Source organism: Heterocephalus glaber, unplaced genomic scaffold (assembly GCF_053883595.1).
Source record: "Heterocephalus glaber isolate CG9 unplaced genomic scaffold, H.glaber_assembly_v1.0 deba00001472, whole genome shotgun sequence".
NCBI classification, from domain to species: Eukaryota; Metazoa; Chordata; class Mammalia; order Rodentia; family Bathyergidae; genus Heterocephalus; species Heterocephalus glaber.
The window spans coordinates 77,706,300-77,723,270 of NW_028258315.1; the positions used below are offsets into that span (position 1 = coordinate 77,706,300).

At 38.0% G+C, this 16,971-nt stretch overlaps 1 protein-coding gene across 30 annotated transcripts in view; it reads left to right on the forward strand.

Moving 5' to 3' along the window:
- The window catches only part of Thrb (thyroid hormone receptor beta), a 384,335-nt gene that overhangs the window by 94,640 nt on the left and 272,724 nt on the right, over positions 1–16,971 (forward strand). The gene's annotated exons all lie outside the window — the stretch shown is intronic.

Genomic DNA, 16,971 nt, shown 5'->3' on the forward strand with positions numbered 1-16,971 from the left:
ACATCCCCTTCAGAAATGTAGGATGTCGCTTTATTATGGGGGAAAAAAGAAGCCAAGAAAGATAATTTGAGGAAGATTTACAATTGAATTTAATTTTTGTAGGTGAAGCCCATAGTGTTACTTTGGATTAACTGTAGAATTAATTCTCAATTAAATCTAGAAATTTTCATCTGAAAAAAGAATTAACCAAACTCTCAATAAATTCAACCATAATAAAATGTTAAGTATTTTCCCCAGACTTGGAAGTAATAAAAGGGAGGCTTCCAGTTTGAACAAAAGATGCACATAAGAGAGCTTTGGAAGCAGCAACATACTCAGCAGGGTATCAGCTACGAGGGCAATGGAGTACTACAGTAAGGAGCGTGACTTTGGAGCCAGATTGCGTGGGCGCCAGTTCCAGCATGGCTGCTCTCTTGTGAATCATCTAACCTTTCTGGACTCCCAGCAGCCACATCTCTGTAATGGGGATCATAATATTTCCCATTATGCCTATAAAGGGTAATCTAATTCACACCCATAGAATTCTCAAGACAATGCCTAGCATAAAAATGGTGCCCATGTGATACTGATGATGATGATGATGATGATTGCGATAATAAAAAAACAAGTGTATTTGGAGAAAATGAGAGTACAAGAGAAAGAGGAATTTGGGTTTCAAAATGGAAAATGGATACTTCAGCCAATCAGTTTAAAGAAAAGTAAACAAAATATTAGGAACAAATTAGGCTTGGAATTAGAATGGAGCAGGATATGTTCTAAGTTGAGACAGTTTTTTTTGTTTCTTGGTGCTTGAAGAAATGTTATTACCAGCACTTAGCAGTTTAAAAAAGAAATATTTTGAGCAATCATTTCACATATACTATCAAGCTATGAAGATGCTAATTTAAAAACAAAGTTTAACAAGGAATCACTGCCTCCAGATTTAATAGCAAGTATTAAAGAGATAATGAGGTGATGATGTGAGATAATAAACATTTTTATAGCTACAAATATGAAATGACCTAACTATTAAAAAATGAAGACAGAACAGCCTGGCTCAAAAAACAAGGAGTCCTCTCTCCACACGACCTTTTCCAAAGCTGAACTATACTTATTATTTTATGCTTTGAATATATTTTACCACTCATTTTATAAGACAATGGCTAAATGTTCCATACTGGAAGCCAAAAAAACCTAGGCCTTACCTCCTTGTGACCATGACATATATCTGTGGGACAGCCCTGTTGCCCTTCAAAGAACTTTCTCAAAACTCAGCTTTCCTCCATTCAGTGCCCCACTGCTGACTCTGCCCAGCTGACAATGCTCCTGAACTCTGCCTGGAACATCCCTTCTTTACTTCCCCAGATAAAGGCGGGGCACAGTGGCCCCTGAAGATGTTCAGCTTTGCTTTTCCACCAGCTGAGGGCAGTTGTCTGCAGGGTGCATGCAGATCTGCCAAAATAATTTCAGCAATACTTGGCAAATGCCCAGGGTGTGCATTCTTCATGCTAAAAAATGGAGAATTGGGGCCAATATTCTTACTATAATTTTCTTAATTCCAAGAGTTTAAAAATCTCTCTCTCTGTCTCTCTGCCTCTCTCTCTCTCCCTACCTACCTATCTCCCCCCCCCGCCCCTGCCCCAGACAGGACTGCAAAGCAGCTGGGCATTGGGCTGAGAGGCTAGCTAAAATTAGAACAGCTGTGTTGGTCTTAAGCCTGAGCTGGCTGCATAACCCTTGATTTCTTTGAACCCTGGGCCCAAGGCTTCAGAACTATAAAACAAAGCTAACAAGTGTTGACTATCCAATTTCTTGTGAGACATACAGAGTAGAGTTGGTTGTTCAGCAGCTTTCAAATGGAAAGTATTACAGAAAGGCTTATAATAATAAAAAGCGAATTATAACATTTTCCCAGGTTCCAGGACTTCTGTAATGAAAAAGATGCCACATGCAAGACCTAACACATCTATCAAAGTACTGGCAGAATATCTACAAAAGTAAATACTATATTATATATGGTGGTATCTCATATGCCGATCAGCATAATAAGTCTAGCTGGACAGCTGCTGTAGTTTACGATAAGGAAAGCTAGCAAGGGAGTGTTTCAAAGCCATTTACGCACAAGAGAATATATCTAAAGTATGTTTCAGCTGGAGAGTAGGCAGGAGGGGTCTCATGCCTCATGGAACCTTGTGATTATAAAGTGCCTGGTATTCCTCCTGGCATATTTATTGGCTGACCAATGAATCATTGGCTTTCCCTCCCCCACTAGCATGTTGTCATCAGTGGGAAATGGCTTGTTAGGAGGGGGATGGGGACTTGGAGTGCCAAAAGTACACAAACTAAATAATAAATCAGTGGGTTTGCTATACAAATGCAGCCTTGGAACAGTATCTCTGATTCCTTCTCCTAACAGATTGTCACACCTATGGAGAAATTTTTGAACTATCATTGGTTATATTTTATTCAATGAGCACTCCAAAAATACTTGTTGATTCAACTGCATCACTTGTGAGCATTTACAGTGTTCCAAGATTGTGATTGCCTTTAGTGTACACCGCTGAACAGATTCCTACTTGTTGAGTATTGGTTGTTGCTGAAGCTATTTTTCTAAACAGAGCTAAATGCCTTTAATCCTCTCTTGGTGTTTTGGGGTTGTTTTTGTCATTACAGCTAACCTTCTGGCAGAGATTAGGGCAGGTGAGGAACAGGGAATTGAGATAGGAAGCAGTGTGTAGAAAGATCCTTGGAAAAACCTTTTCCCCTGAATGACATTTTCATTCCATTAGAGAACAAAGGATTGAAAACAAAGCCCAAATCTGGCTGAGAACCTGAAAGGCAAGTTTCAGCATGAGTGAATTTTTAACAGCCTCAAAGAGGGGGTTAAAATTAAATTCTGACACCTTTAACTACATTTCTTTCTTAAAGGATTGCTATAATAATAAAAGGTGAAATGTCAGCAGTCACATATTATTCTAACAATACTTTATAATTTCTCATCTGTGGGAGCACTTGCCCTTTTATAGTCTCAGTTTTACGTTTTGACTGACTACCTAAGGACAGCAATTAACTGAAGCCATTTATCTGCACATGGGCAACACAGCCAAGACCTGGTCTGTGTTGCTAAGTTCTCCCAAGGTTTGTTCTTGGGGACTTCAGTCAGGTCAATGAGATCTGTGCTACGGGATACATACTGCATCTGTGTTTTAAACCACTTCAATAACCTGTATTTACCCTTAAGCCCTTAAAACACATGGCCGATCATGTTTTCTGGAAAGGACAGCCCAGGTTTTGTGTGTCAGGAAAACATATTCCTATATCCAAAAAGTTACAGTGAGTCCTTTTCAAAATATTTTAGATGAATAGACACTGCCCATGGCATCACAAAGTGATGAAGGGGATCTTCTGTTTCAATTTTGTTCGCTTAGCAAGCATGTTTGAATAATGTCTGGATTCACCAACCTAGGCATCTGCTGGAGGAGAGCTACTAAGAAGAGTGAACCCACAGAGAGGCTTATATTTGTGGGAAAGTCAGATGGGAGGTGTTATGGAGGGAAGCACTAGGCTGATCAAGGAAACAGACTGCCTTGAGGTTAGCAACTGGAATCCTAGACTCAGTCTTGACCCATCAACTCAAATCCCCTCAGGGATAAGGGTGTAAAGAAATGAATGGAGATTTGTAGGGACTTTAGCTTTGAGCAAAGTGAGGGAACCAATGTGGAAACCATTAAAATGGACCATAGCTCCTCAACTCCAGTTCTCTGGTGCCATGTACAAACATCAGCCAATTGTTACCAGAGCTTTTGCTTTTTCAAAAAAAGTTTTTTTATGTTGACAACTAGTTCTCAAGATATACCCTTGAGAGGTCCATGCAAAACCATTTCCTCATCCATAGACCAACTCTGGTTGTGGTATGTGCTATCATGAAGTTCCATTCCATCTTAATATTGTTGGTTTCTATAATTAGGTTCTCTCAGAAACAGACAGAGGCAAAGTTTAGTCAGCAAAAGGTTTGCTTGAGAGTATCCCTGAGTGTTAACATGCCTAGTAGAAAGGGAAGGAAGCAGATCTGAATAGAGAGAGAAGTTGGGCTCTGATGGAATCTCAATCTCTGCCAGCTTTCACAGCTGAGGTGGCCCTTCAGAGTTGCTCCAAGTTGTGTTGGGGAGTAGGCCTTTAAACTCTAGCATGAACTAATCACTGGACGTGGCTTTTCTTGAAAAGGGCCATGACTGCATGATGAGACTCTCTTCAGGATATCTACCAGGACCAACCTTACTCCCAAGGCTGGGAAGTCAGTCCTTCCTTCCAGAATGGGGACCTGGGTGGCACATGAACTCTTCTTGCCACTGTAAACAAGGACTAAGTCACAATCATCTTCAGTCTGATTTGACATGATACCTGTTTTTCTTAGTCCCATCCTGTTTCTGGGCCTATCTCCTTCCCTACTTATTGCTGGCCTGTGTGCTTCCCATGTAAACTACTGTAACAGAATTTCTAAACCCACTGATCTAACCCTAGTGTGGCCTACAGTCTATATTTTGGGCATTCATAAGGATGAAGATTCAATCTAAGTGCATGAAATTAGAATGAAATAGTGTAATGCACTCATGTTTCCAACATGTGTTTTTTGATAACTTCCCAGGTAACAGGCCCTGAGATACCCACTTTTAACAACAAAAAAATTATCCCTGTAAGCAGGAAGCTTGGTTTTTCATTGGTGATATAGATGGATAAGGAGACAATTTGTGGTAAGTGCTCTCGAGAATGATCACGGGTTATTTTGAGAGGCCATTTGGATTAAGTCTCTAGTTAAAAATAATTGTAATATTCTTGATGAACAACAGTTCACCAAATCAATGCTAATTGAAACATAGAGGGTCAGGTTATAAAATGTATTAAAGAAGCAGACTGCAAGATTTAGTCAGTACTAGTAAGGAAATAAGAAAGAACTCAAATATGCAATCCAAGTTGCAGACCTAAATGAATGTAGATTTGGAAGACATGAGTGAATAATAGTATTCTGAGGAAAAAGATACCAAGCATTTGGTACATATTTTTTTTTTCCATTAACTTTATTGGTACATTTTAGGTATACAGTATAGTTATATTCATCATTGGGATCTTGTACCTTTATATGATGTATCTTTTTTTCCTTAAATTCTTTTATTGGTACATTTTAATTATATAATACATTTACATTTATCATTAGGAACTTGGATCTTTACATGATGAATCTTGGTTCTTATTTTTTCCCTATTCCCTGCCTTCCCTTCAACCCCTCCACTCTTCCCTATTTACAAAGACTTTGTTTCCATTTTTCCCTTTCTCATAATTTTTCCTTCCCTTCTTTCCTTTCCCCTACCCCTCCCATTTCCCCTACCCCTTTGCTCCTTTTCTTCCTATTTCACATTATCAATTATTTATTTTAATCCTTATTTACACTTTCAGTTTCTCACATCAGAGAAACTATTCAGTATTTACACATGTGTGTCCTATTTATTTCACTTAAGAGTATGGCCTCAATGTGCATCCATTTAGCTACAAATGTCTCTAGTTTCTCCTTCTTTATGGCTGAGTAGTACTCCATTTTATAAAAAATCCCCACATCTTCTTTATCCAGTTTTCAGTTGATGGGCACTTGGGCTGTTTCCACACTTTAGCTATTACAAATTGTGCTTCTATAAACATGGATGAGCATATATTGCTGTGGTATGATTCTTTTAAATCTTTTGGGAAGATACCTAGCAGGGGAATAGCTGGGTCAAATAGGACCTCTAGTCCTAGTTCTTTGAGGTATCTCCATACTGATTTCCACAGTGGTTGCACCAGTCTGCACTCCCACCAACAATGGAGAAGGGTTCCTTTCTCCCCACAACCCTGCCAACATTTGTTATTGGTTGACTTCTTGATAGCAGCCATTCTTTCTGGGGTGAGGTGGAATCTCAGGGTTGTTTTCATCTCCATCTCTCGAATGACAGTGATGTTGAGCATTTTTTCATATGTTTATTTTCTGCTTTTACTTCTTTGTCTGAGAAATGTCTGTTCATTTAAAATCCCTATTTTTGAATTGGCTCTTTAAATTTGGGGGGGTCTGATTTTTTAAAGTTCTGCGTATATTCTAGATAGTAGTCCTTTGTCTGAGGTAAAGAGATTGAAGAGGATATAAGAAAATGGAAAGACATCCCTTGTTCCTGGGTAGGAAGAACCAATGTAGTGAAAATGGCCATACTTCCAAAAGTGCTATATAGTTTTAATGCAATACCGATTGAAATCCCAGTAACATGTTTCACAGAGCTAGAGAAAACAATCCAAAAATTCATTTGGAACCAGAATAGACCTAGAATAGCAAAAACAATTCTAGGCAACAGAGACATGGCAGGGGTATCACAATCCCCAACTTGAAACTATACTACAAAGCCACTGTGATAAAAACAGCATGATACTGGCAAAGAAACAGACCTGAGGATGAGTGGAATAGACTAGAAGATACAGAAACAACTCCAGACATACTCAGCTACCTTATCTGACAAAGGAGCCAACCATCCTCACTGGAGGAAAGATAGTCTCTTTAACAAATAGTGTTGGAAAAACTGGATTTCAACCTGTCAGAGATTAAAACTAGACCCATATCTATCACCATGCACTAAACTAAGATCAAAGAGGATTAAAGATCTAAATATTAAAACAGAAACACTAAACTTGCTGGAAGATAAGTTAGGTAGAACTCTTGAAGACATTGGCATAGGAAAAGACTTTATGAACAAAACCTCAGTAGCACAAAGAATCAACATCTGGGATCTCATCTTATTAAAAGCTCCTGCACTGCAAGAGAAACCACCAACAGAGTTAAGAGACAGTCTACAACGTGGTACATATTATTAATACTTAAAATATGGTTTTCTGCCACCTGATTTGTGAGCACAAGGGCCTGAGTTTGATCCTCAGTACTAAATATATATATATATATATATGGTTTTCTGCTCATAACTGTTTATGGGATATATTCCTCCCTCTGAAGTAAGACAGTCATTAATTATCACATGTGTCAGATTATGAAAAATAGTATCCATAAGGTCATAGACATAATGCTATTAGAGGATAAAGAAGTAAGTCATTAATTCCAACTGATGGAGCAGAAAAATCTTCTTGAAGTAGATAATGATGATGATGATGATGATCATGATCATGATCATGATGCCGCCAGTGGCAGTAATCACCAGTATGAATGTTAGGTAAGCACCAAGGACTCTGTGAAGTGCTTTTTATGCTTTAACTCATTTCATCCTCTTCAGAACTTTGCCATATAGACACTGCTATTCTCCTCTTTGTGCAGATGTCAGGAAGCTGGGCCTCTCAGGAATGTTAAGCAATTTGCCTAAGACTTGATGACAAAGTGGTAGACTTGGAGTTGAACCTAGGTTGTCTGAAGCTAAAGTCTGGTGTCTTATCACAAAACTATGCTGTTTCTTGCTTGAAACTGATCTCGAAATTTACATGGGAGAGAAGAGCATTCGAACTGAAGGGAATAGTTTTTGCAAAAGTATGATGATATATGAGTTTGGGGAAAACACAGGATAAATGACAAAAATGTTAAATTCAGTGTTAGCCGCATAGTTTGAAAATCAGTTTGGAAATTTTAACTGTAGTCTCCTTATAGATGACCTTAAATATCAAGCTAGAGAGTTGGGGTTTTATTCCATGTGAAATTAGGAGCTAGAGAAGGTTATGAGCAAGGAAGTAGTGATATATGTATTGTGAAATAGTAGTTCTAGCTGTGATGGTGAAGAGAGAAAGGAAGAGACTATGTGCAGGCAGTGAGGAGGAAGACCCTGATTATCTTCTAGGCACAGTCTAAGCAGGACAAGGAAAGGACAAGAAGGGAGAAAAGGAAGGAAGAGATTTACTAGCTGTGAAAAAGATATAATTTGGTCATGGCCTTGGCTCCAGTTTTGAGTTTGTGATATTGAGAACATGGGATGAAGATAAAGCTGTGCTGTGGAAGAGAACATGAGCTTAGTTTCAGACTGAAAACAGAGGTAAGGGTCTCTGAGAGAGGCTGTGTCTAAATAGACTGGGGAACCTTCTACCTAAAAGTTTAAACAGGTACTGGAGGTTGCTCGAGGTGGACTTGAAATTATTGAATAATAGCCATAAGTATGAAGTACACATTTAAATGGAGGTAAGGGAAGATGACTTTTAAAACTCACATTGTGTATCATAACATCTCATATGAAATGACCTGCAACTGTGGCTACAGACTGTGAAAAGTGGTCTGTTTACTTTTAAGTTAGGGTAAGACTTGATAGGATTAGGTAAGGTATTTCAGGAGAAGGGCAAGACTAATGCATGATGATTTATCTGGAAATTTTCTAGAGGCTTCATAGGCCATTTTCATCTGGAAATGCAGCCCTGCCTTCCCACTGACAGGGATCTCAGGTAGTTCCACTTGTCTCAGTGATGTCTTGGCTATATTTTTAAATACATTTTCTCCATTAAACCATCATCTGATGCTATTTATTATGATGACAATATAATTGCAGGATTGAGGTTTACAATATATAGTCCAAACTCTGAAAGAATTAAAGGCAAATTTTGCTGCATGAAAAAGGAGGAAGCAATTTTTTATCACGTAGAGACTATGACAACACATCTAGCGCCTCTCTGCTCCTCCAGCATGCACAAATGTTATGTGTATGTGTGAACTGTAGTGCATGTAATTTTTCTCTGGGACAGCTTTAATAATTTGGATGCTTCTCTAGATATAAATGGGGAGTCTCAAAGCCAAGGTTGGAAAGAATTTTCCATTGTGGAAGTTTTCAAAGTAGTTTATTCTCTCAAGAAGCAGGGCAGTGAACAGCTGTTTTCTGATCATTAATAAAAACTGAGATTTCAAATTACATTCTCATTCTCCTAAAGTTATTAATAGGACTCCATATTTATGACATTTGCAAAACATCATTTGTAATAGAATTCTTATTAGACCATAAAATTCTTATTAGACTTTGGAAATGATAATCAAGTTTGCACAATTTTTCTTATTAAAAAGTTCCCTAGCCTTCCAGAAAACAACAATTCCTTTACTTAAATCTTAAAAATTTTAATTGAAGTATTGCAATCCTACAGTGCACAAATCATAAATATTTGACTCAATAAGTTTTTACACATGCAGATCACCAGGGAGCCAACAGCCAGAACAAATTTAGAACATTTCCAACACCCAGAAGGCTCCCTACCTCCTGCCTCTGCACACTCCATCTCTCCCAAAAGGTAACCCATATTCTGACTGCTGTGACGTTGTTCTCAGATTTTCTCTTATTCTTTTTTCTTTTTTTTGGTACCGGGGATCAAATTTGGGACCTTGTGCTTGTGAGGTAGGCGGCAGCACCACTGAGCTAAATCCCCGGCCCCTGTTCAGGGATTTTAAGCACAATGCTTCAATATCAATAAATTCCAAAATCCACTTATTGTAGTGTGCTACAGTTCAAGGAAATACTCTTGACTTCTTTCCAGAGATCACTTGTAGAAGAGTAACTCTTTCTTGTCGAGTGACTAATCCCCGGATTTTTGCAATAAGAAGTGACGCATTCTAATTATACTAAGGTTGAATTACACCAAAGTGGAAATTATACTAAAGGTGAATGATTTTATGTATTTCTGTCCTCTAGAAGAGGTCAGAGATTTTCACAGAATCAAATCCCTACTAAATTTCTCTATCTCCATCATTTCCCCACTCCCAGGTATTATCTTGGGCAGTATTACTTGAATGAGATTCTTTTGCTGTATACATGAATGATTCCTTAAAATCATCATGGCTTATCCATTTCCAAAGATTCTTAAAGTTGTGAAAGTATGAAACACATAAGAATACATAATTTGATAGATAGCCAGACATTATCATCCTGTATATAACAGTTTGGAAAAATCTAAACCAACATGAAAAAAATTCTTGATTTTTTTTCTACTTTATAGGGTTCTCATAGAGCTCTTCTGTTTTTTGTTAAGTCCATGCTTTCTCCAGTTTAGAAACTAAAAGTAGATGTCTGAAACCCATGTCTTCAACCAGATCTAGTGGCCATATATAAAGGTGCAAAGACCTGGCATGATCTGTATTGCTGCTGAGATAATTCTTCAGACTAACTGGCCTTCCAAAAGGGACTAGTCAACAGATTAAATAGAAATAGATAACAAAAAAAGATGTTTTAAGTTATTAATTTCAAGAATCCTTCCTTAATTATTGAGAATTTTCCTTCTTAAATTGTTATAGGAGCTAGTAGAATCATCAGAGGAAGGTAATCTAAGGTGAATTAGGTTAAAGAGGCTTCTTTGTTCATTAATCAAAATCAAGAGAGTCTGTTTCCTACACATTGTTCCTTTCTATGAAAAGACTATGACAATGTGATTGAACTTCCTGGGGGAATTTTCTAACACCTTTAATGAGAAAAAAAGAGATGTCTTCACATGAGCATACAAACACAGAGAAGAATCCTTATGGAAAACTGTATTTACCTATATTTGAACTAGAACTGAATTGAGTTGACAAGAAAAGTGAATTATTTTAGAATGTAGGTCATTCAAAGATATGATTATAGTCCTAGGGACAGGACATTAAGATATTATTAATTACCTTTGTAGATAGAAAAATAATATATATAATTGTGTCATTAATAGGGCATTATAAACTATTTTTTCTTGGTTTTTTTTCCAGTACGGGGGATCAAACTCAGGACCTTACACTTGTGAGGCAGGTGTGGCACCACTGAGCTAAATCCCCGGCCCACTGTATATTCAGTGCACCAAGCACTTATGCAAATAAATACACATTTAATAATTCACTCACTTTTGTTCTTTTTCTCAGTTCCATTCCCTAGATATTAACCAAGGTTAATTGTTTCTTCCAAGTAATTTTAATGCAACTACATGTTAGATGGGTAGATGGATACATAATGGATAGACAAGCAGATGATAGGTAGATAGGTGGAGAGGGATTAAGATTGTTTGTTTGGCTCCTGATACAGGTGCTCTGTTGATCAACATTTCTAGAGCTTGTAGTTTAGCAGAGGGAAGTAGGCATTAATCACAAACAGGTTCATGTACAGTTTTAAACTAAGTGCAGCAAAAACGCATATGTGAGTTTCTGTGAGGAAGGGCTGACTATACTGAAATCTAAAGAAAGAATGGGAAAAACAAAAACTGAGTTAGACTCGAGGACAGTGCTCCAAAAGAATCAAGATTATGTGAAAGAGACTCTATGCCAAGAGGACCATAGTTCGTTCAAGCAACTAAAGGTACACAGAGCACTCAGAGTGGCTAGAGCTTAGACTGAGTAGATTGGAATTCAGATACCAGACTGTTGCAGATGCACAAGAGGAAAATGACAGCTTGCATAAGTATTGATTGAATTGAAATGAGTTCATATCACAGTCTTTTGAAAATAAATCCCACATACTTTACTAATGATTGGACATAAATGTTAATGTTAACAAATATTGTTTCTTTGTTTCTCTGTTTTTTAATATATAAGGACTTCGCCTACATTCATTATACTGATCTTGCATTTTTCTCTCAACAGTATGTTTTGAAAAGTCTCTTCTTCCTATTTCAGTTTCCTTTTAATGAGTTTACCGTATTTCATGGTACAAATGTGCTGTAATTCAGTTCTGTTAACCACTGCCTCATTGTTAACATACAAAGTTTGCTTGTATGTTTGTTTTTAATTTGGGGGACTAGGTAGTTTACTACTTCAAATAAAGGCAATTAACATATTTGTACTTTATGTTTTCACTTTAAGAATTGGACAAACATATCTATGTGATAAACTCCCATCAGTGTAATTGCTGAGTTAAAGACTGGTATACTTAATATTTAGTAATATTTATTAGATATTATCAAAATGCCTTCAAACAAGGTTATAATAATTTATGCTATTGCTGATAATTTATGACATTGTTTGGTTCCCTCTTCCACCAATAACAACATATTTGTTGACTTTTGCCAGTCTGACTGGTACTAAATCTTTTTGTGATTTTCCTCTCTTTAAAATGATTCTGTGAATGTATGTCCATGGCCATTTGTAGTTGTTATTTAGCATGACCATATTTTTCAAAATTCCTGTCCATTTCTCTAATGATCTTTTTCCTTATTTATAAAAGATTTTTATTGGTTAAGGATTTTAGTCCTTTGAAGAGTCTGTTAGTTTTCTTATTGCTGGACACAGCATCCAACATGTGCAACTTAAAGGAGAAGTTTAGTTTGATTTGTGTTTCAAGGGATTCAGTTCATCTTTGGCTGGCTCCAAGGCAGAAAGATCATGTTGGAGCAAAACTGCCTAGTTCATGGCTGCCAGGAAGCAGAACTGGAGAGTAGCACCAGAGAAGAGGAAAGGGGGTCAGATATAGTAGTCAAGGCCACAACAGTAATCCACACAGACATACCCACTAGTGTGCTACACTAATCCCCTGCGTGGACCCCAAAGCCAGTCGAGTTGACATTCCACCCTAAACAGCACATTCCTGGCTCCTTTGTCAATTTCATTCCCAAACATTTCTCCTTAATCCACAAATACAGTCATAATTCTGCCTAATGATAGAACTATCCTGCATACAACCAAAATCACAACAATCCTTACCCAAAATCTCAACTCCCAGCATTTTTCAAAAGTCCAAGTCAAATTTCTTCTGAAATTCAAGGCAAGCTTTTAGCTGTGAACCTCTGTAAATATCAAAAATAAGTTCCATAATCCCAAGGAACAATGGCACAGGACAAACATTGCCATTCGAAAAGGGAGGAATAGAGGGATAGAAAAGAATTGGACCAAAGTAAGACCAAAACGCAGCAAGGAAAACATTAAGTCCTGTATGTAGCTCCATATCTAGCATGTGAGCCTCATGGTGGTAAAATGTGGCTTCCAAAGGACCTGAGCAGCCCCACCTCATGACCTTGCCTGTTGCAGCCCACAAAGATTTTCTCTTGAGCTGGCTTCACTCAGAGCCTGCAGCTTACCTCACCAAATGTTTCACATTCTTGGATCTCCAACTTCTTGGGGTCTCCACTGCACCTTGCCTCCATTCCCATGCTTTCACACGTGGCCCTCTCAGTAGCCCCCTGCCTGGCCTCTCTGGATTTCCTTTGGAATCTTGGTGGAAACCTCCCTTATCCTATAACTCTTGCATTCTGCATGCTGGTAAAACCAGCATCACATAGATTGATAAAACCAATCAAATTGACAAGATCTGCTCTCAGTGGAAACAGTTGCCTTGCCATGATAGACTATGGATATAGTGGCCTCTGAGTACCTGAATGCCTGAGCAGGGTGAAATGAATCCCAAGGAATCAGTTATCTAAAAGGCCCTTCTTGAGCAGGGATCCAAGGGAATCTCTTCTCAAATGAAAGGTTTGACCCAGCAATGGGTGCGATTTTGCTGATTTCTAAGATGCCATCAAGCCATCTTTCTTCTTGTCTCTGTACAGAGTGTTTGGTTTCTTTTTAAAGATGATGATACTAATCTCTTTAGGAAACAAATCTTGTTTGGCCCCAACTTTACATGTGGTTCCTACAAGGCCAGAAATTAAATTGTTCATATCATTTTTGCTCTGCCTTTTGTCCCCCATTCTCACTGTAAATCTGGCTAAAAGTAGCCAGTGATACCCATACCACAGCCTGAATGTTAGGCTGCTTTGAAATTTCCTCTACCAGATTTATTAGTCCACTAACCTTGATCTCCATCTCTGGCAAAGTCTCAGGACATGTGCAAAATGTACACAACTTTTCTGCCACAGTGTAGTATACATGAGTTCTGGTCCAACTGCCAGTGGAGTCGTTGTTCTCATCTGAAACCTCATGAGTCTAGCCTTTACTGTCCATATTCCTGTCAACATTCTGGTCTTCTGAGCTCCAACCAGAATCACCTATCATGCTTTACTTATAGCATTCTAGGGTTCCTTTAGCCTGCATCTTCAAACTTTTCCAAACTCCTTCTGCAAACTACAGTGGTACCTTGGTTCACGAACTTAATTTGTTCTATGATTTTGGAAAAGATGGTCACAGTTTGTGTTTGTGTGGGAAGGATGGCCACAGTCAAGTTTGTGACCCTATGCAGAGTTTGCAAAAAAACACAAAATTTTGCCAAACGCTTCTGTTTGCAAACAAAAGTGTTTGTGAACCAAAGTACCACTGTAGTTCCAAAGACTTCTGAATCACATGGTCAGGTACAATGACACTAGGGACACAACCTCTAGTACCAATTTTCTGTATTGGTCAGCTTTCCCATTGCTGAACACAATACCTGACATCCACAATTTAAAGGAAGAGGTTTAATTTGACTCATATTTTAATAGCGTTCAGTTCATCTTGGGCTGGCTCCAAGAAACATCATGGTGAAAAGGCATGGTGGAGCAAAGCTGCTTAGTTCTTTGTGGCTGGGAAGCAGAGCAAGGAAACAGTAACAGAGAGGAAGTGAAAGGGGACCAAATAGAGTACCTCCCCCAAGGCGAACCTTCTTGACCCTCCTAGATACACCCCCTAGTATGCTGCAACAATTCCCCAGGTGGATCTCAAAACCAATCAAATTGACATTCCACCCTAAGTACCATAACTAGGAAAAGGACAAAAATATACAACCCCTCCCTAGATACCCCAGATACCAAAAAGGAATTTAAAAAGATATATCAACCCAGGGCTGGGGATTTAGCTCAGTGGTTTCGCTGCCTGCTGGGCAAGCGCAAGGACCCGAATTCGATTCCCCGTACCAAAAAAAAAAAAAAAAAGATATATCAACCCGTTCTCATTTTTAATTTTTCAGAAGTGGTGCTTCAGCCTTTATTTTGAATCTTAAGCTATGAGGTCACGCTTTTCTACTTATTCTATATCTGTTTATCTCATCCTCTACTTTATTCTTTCATCATACTCATTGTTTTTCATATCTTCCAACAATACAAAGTATTTTTGTGGACTTTTTTCTCTTGTTTCTTGACATTTTTATCAGTCTTTACTCGATACTTTTCTCTCTCTTGGTTATGCTTTTTCTGTTTTTAATTTTTAATTCTTGCATAGTTGCTATGCCATTTATTTTTGTCTTTTCACATGTAATGTGGAAAGTACTAGCTAGACCATTTATTTTCCCAAATATTGTATCTATGAATATTCAGTGATTGTCATCCCATATTCTCTGAGACCTGTTTGTCTTCCAGAATTGAAGTTTAAGTCTTGGGCATGATAGGGTTTTCCTTTTGCTTGAGAAGAGGGAAGATGACTGAGCTAAAGTTAGGGAGAGTCATAGTTGGTTAATTTGGACCATTCTCTTTGTTCTCCAATTTTATTTATTATTTTATATCGGGATCTATTTTTCCAAGACAGGGTCATCTTCCATCTCACCATTGGTGAGGACTGTTGAGTTTAGATTATTCTGTGATTTAGAGAGAGTGTTGGAACTTGTGTCTTAGGTAAAGACAGTCATCTGTACTTCTCCTGCAGCAGTATTACCTCTCAAAGAGTTATTCTACCTTTAGAGGAGTTCATGTGGGGGTGATGGAGTCAGGACCTCTGAAAATTACGACAGCCTATGCTGCCTACTAAGCACTCAGAGATTGCTCTCTGCATGGTATGGCATTTGCAAGTTTTCTCCCAAAGTTACTCACCTTCTTAGAAGAGCTTTTCTTTCTTAGAACTGCTTTGGAGATCTAGAGAAATTACTTTTGGGCTATTACTTTGATACAGCTTTTTTCTCTGACCACCATCTTTCAAATATTGTTTTATCAGCTTGTATCTCTTCATTTGTTTGACTGTTATTAGTGTATTTTGTTTAATGTTTGAATTTTTATTCATTTTTCTAAGATAGGAGAAGAGGATTTTGGCTATGTGATACTGAATATATTCTTGTAGCCTCTCTGGATCTAATTCTCCTATTTGCAAAATGGAAAATAATAATTGCTACCATTTCTGATCTTTAGGATCAAGTTAGGTAATTATTAGAAAAATGCTCTGTGAACTGTATAGTTCTTTCTAGGTACAAATTATTCTTACTATTATGTTTAGCTAGGACACAAATACAAAAGTAAAGAATGGTATGATGTACTTTGGGCTCTAAAATAATAGAATACATGTTCTTGGAAGGTATGGTTAAGCATGTAGGGCTGTGTATAACATGAAATGAACTTGAAGGGAGTGGCAGTTCTATGATGGAGAAGAGCAGGAAAGATACAAAGTACTGGTGGATGGAGTATACCTGGTATACTTAGATAGCACTGAATATCAGAATTTCATTGAAATAGCTAAGAAACAGAAAAGAGAAGCAGAAGGCAAATAGAGAGAGTTGGGGAGAGGTCAAATTATTCAGGCCTGAATGAGGAGGAATCTAGAAATGATTCTGAATGTGGCCTGAAGCTTGGATTTGACTTTAACATCTTAACTGGAAGCTTTATGTTTAGGTATATGGCAGTGGTATGCAGGGAAAATGAACATGGCAATAAAGGAATCGAGGGAGGTTCATTAGTAGGTGAACATGTATCTGGTGTTCCCAGGACAATCAGGTTTTAAACTTGTTCTTTTCCTTCTTCTGAAATGGTGGTGAGAGTCATAAGAATGTTTTAAGAATATTCACTAGGGTCAAGGTAGGCGGTGGGCAGGTAAAGGAAGGGACCAATGCCAGGACATCAAAAAAAATGATAGAATTTGCTGCATTAAAGGAGGGAGGACTGAAGAGGAGAGAGTAAGAGGTGGACCTAAGCTTTAATGGCGGTGAAACTGAGATAATGGTGGTGACTAAATTTTTTAAAAGGATAAGAGGAACACTGGAAATAACATTGTTTAAGAAGAACAAAAATTAGTTTTGCATAGACTGCTGAGTTGCAGGATTCAGGTGGGGTCCAAGTTGACTGTCACTCATACTCTTATATGGTGATGCTCAGAAGTTTATATCACATTTATGAAACATTCATTGACTATGCTCAGCTCTGTGGGACAGAGTGGAGATATCAAGTCTACTTGCTGAGTCA